We start from the raw sequence: 3,695 nt of genomic DNA on the forward strand, positions 1-3,695 counted from the left end.
CCCGAATCAACATGAATTATACCTTTCGTTGCACAGTCTTTATCGTGATCGAAATCTTGAAGTCGAATCTTGTCAATATAAATCTGAAATGATACATTCAAGATGCATTCTATCAATCTCTAACTCAAATCAACACATGTACTTATCACTATTTCATTTTGGTACATTTCGACGGCATAACGGCATAGCTTCTCGATACCGACCAACTCACATATCAATACTCAATAACAATCAATCATAATCCTCAACAACATCAATCCACACGGCTCAAAATCTGTATATTTTCATACACATATAAACTGGAATTTCATAACCATCACATATCCTATCCGTTCTTCGATCCGATTGCGAATAAACGTTGCTTGTAATCATAAGAACATATAATCTCAATCATACCCAAATTTCCCCAACCATCTCAACTTCAAAACATGCTGAAAAGTAATAACACTTACATCCTTTTGAAGCTATTGAAGAGAGGAGCACAAATCTAATCTCGGATCGAAAATCGGATGGTTGGATTCTTCACAACCAAGTGTTGAAGATGAAAATGCTGAAGGATTTCTCAGAGCTCCTCGGATGAAATTCTGAAGAAGAATGACTTTGGTAACCTATATATTGCATGTAAAGTACACCTGGCTTATTTTTCATTCTGCACGTCCCGCGCATATGCGCGACCTTAACCGGCGCATATGCGCGAGACCTACTGTCTCGGCATATAACAATGTAATCTGCTGGCGCATATGCGCTCCCCTTCTCGACGCATATGCGCCCACTCTCTGGACATCTCGCGCATATGCGCGACAAGACGAGACCTTCGTCTCGGCACATTTTGGAATCACACAGACCTTCTGTCCTCGCACATAATTACAACTCAATAACTCCAATCCAAGTTCGACGTGCTCTATCTATAATCATATCAATGAATCAATAAATAGTCTCAGAGTAACAGGATAAAAATCTCGGCCATTACAATGAAGTTGTTACGAGCGTTTGTTTCTGTGAACGCCAAGAAATTGCAGTGCCTCCACGAGTAAATACATATCCAGTTTGAGAACGTGCCTTGTGTGGATCAGATAAGTATCCAGCATCGGCATAACCAATTATACTTGGATTAGCATCTTTTGAATACAAAAGTCCCAAGTCTGTCGTTCCTCGTAGATAACGGAATATATGTTTAATTCCGTTCCAGTGTCTCTTTGTTGGATATGTGCTAAATCTTGCCAATAAATTTACGGCAAAAGATATATCAGGCCTTGTACAATTTGTAAGATACATAAGGGCACCGATAGCACTTAGATATGGTACTTCTGGACCAAGAATATCTTCATCATCTTCACATGGACGGAATGGATCCTTTTCTATGTTTAATGATCTAACAACCATTGGAGTACTTAAAGGATTTGATTTGTCCATATTAAAACGTTTAAGGATCTTTTCTGTATAATTTGTCTGGTGAACAAATATTCCACATTCTTTTTGTTCAATTTGTAAACCCAGACAATACTTGGTTTTTCCAAGATCCTTCATTTCAAATTCTTCTTTCAAGTATGACACAACTTCTTGAATTTCCTTATTTGTTCCAATGATGTTTAAATCATCAACATATACAGCAATAATTACGCATCCGGATGTTGTTTTCTTAATGAAAACACAAGGGCATATTGAATTATTTACATATCCCTTTTTCATCAAGTGATCACTTAGCCTATTATACCACATTCTGCCGGATTGCTTCAACCCATATAATGATCTTAGTAATTTCACAGAATAACATTCTCTGGGTTTTGAACTTTGTGCTTCAGGCATCTTAAATCCTTCAGGGATTTTCATATATATATTACTATCAAGTGATCCATATAAGTAGGCTGTAACAACATCCATAAGACGCATTTCTAAATTTTCAGATACTGCCAAGCTAATCAAATACCGAAACGTAATTGCATCCATCACAGGAGAATACGTTTCTTCATAATCAATTCCAGGCCTTTGAGAAAAACCTTGTGCAACAAGTCGAGCTTTATATCTTACTATTTCATTTTTCTCATTTCGCTTTCGAATAAAAACCCATTTGTATCCAACAGGTTTTACACCTTCAGGTGTAAGGACTATAGGTCCAAAAACATTACGTTTATTTAGCGAATCCAATTCAACCTGGATGGCATCTTTCCATTTTATCCAATCCTGCCGATTTTTACATTCACCAAAAGATTTTGGTTCATGATCTTCATTATCATTTATGATGTCGATTGCCACATTATAAGAAAATATATCATCAATTTCTTCTATATCTTTTCGGTTCCATATTTTTCCAGTATTAATATAATTGATAGAGATTTCATGATTCTCGTCAGTTTGTGGTTCTGACAAAACATTTTCATCATCATGTGTTTCTTCAGGAACATCATTCTCTATTTTGTGATCATTATGTGTTTCTTCAGGAACATCATTCTCTATTTTGTGATCATTGTGTTTCTCTATGAATTTTCTTTTTCGAGGATTTTTATCCTTGGAACCAACTGGCCTTCCACGCTTCAGGCGTTTAATGACATCATGACTATCTTCAATTTGTTTCTTCGGAATTTCAATTCGAGCAGGGGCATTTGCAGCATGTATATATGATTTAGTTACCCCTTTTGTGTCTGCAAATGCATCTGGTATTTGATTTGCTATTCTTTGCAAGTGCACAATTTGCTGTACATCTTTTTCACATTGTTTTGTTCTTGGATCCAGATGTAACAATGATGATACATACCATGTAATTTCTTTTTCGGTATGTTTCTGTTCTCCCCCTAACATTGGGAAGATTTCCTCATTAAAATGACAATCAGCAAAACGTGCTGTGAACACGTCGCCTGTCTGTGGTTCAAGATATCGAATGATCGATGGACTATCATAACCAATATAAATTCCAATCTTTCTTTGAGGTCCCATTTTCTTTCGTTGAGGTGGTGCAATAGGCACATACACCATACATCCAAAAATTCTCAGATGAGAAATGTCTGGTTCTTTACCAAATGCAAGCTGCAATGGGGAGTATTTATGATATGCACTTGGTCTGATGCGAATTAATGAAGCAGCATGTAAAATTGCATGTCCCCATATAGAAATAGGGAGCTTTGTTTTCATAATCATTGGTCTAGCAATCATTTGCAGACGTTTAATCAATGATTCAGCCAATCCATTTTGAGTATGTACATGAGCAACAGGATGCTCAACAATGATTCCCATAGACATACAATAATCATTGAAAGTCTGGGAAGTAAATTCACCAGCATTATCAAGTCTAATTTTCTTGATTGTATAATCGGGAAATTGATTCCTCAATTTTATTATTTGAGCAAGTAATCTTGCAAATGCAACATTTCGAGTTGACAATAAACATACATGTGACCATCTGCTGGAGGCATCAATCAATACCATAAAGTATCTGAATGGTCCACATGGTGGATGGATTGGTCCACAAATATCACCCTGAATACGTTCAAGAAACATTGGTGATTCAGTTTGGATTTTGGCTGGTGATGGTCTTATAATAAGTTTTCCAAGAGAACATGCTTTACATTGAAACTTATTATTCTGAAAGATCTTCTGGTCTTTCAATGGATGACCATGTGTATTTTCTATAATTCTTCGCATCATTGTTGAACCAGGATGTCCTAATCGATCATGCCAATTGGTTAATATTGAAGAATTAT

Source organism: Primulina huaijiensis, chromosome 8, assembly GCF_012295235.1.
Source record: "Primulina huaijiensis isolate GDHJ02 chromosome 8, ASM1229523v2, whole genome shotgun sequence".
NCBI classification, from domain to species: domain Eukaryota; kingdom Viridiplantae; phylum Streptophyta; class Magnoliopsida; order Lamiales; family Gesneriaceae; genus Primulina; species Primulina huaijiensis.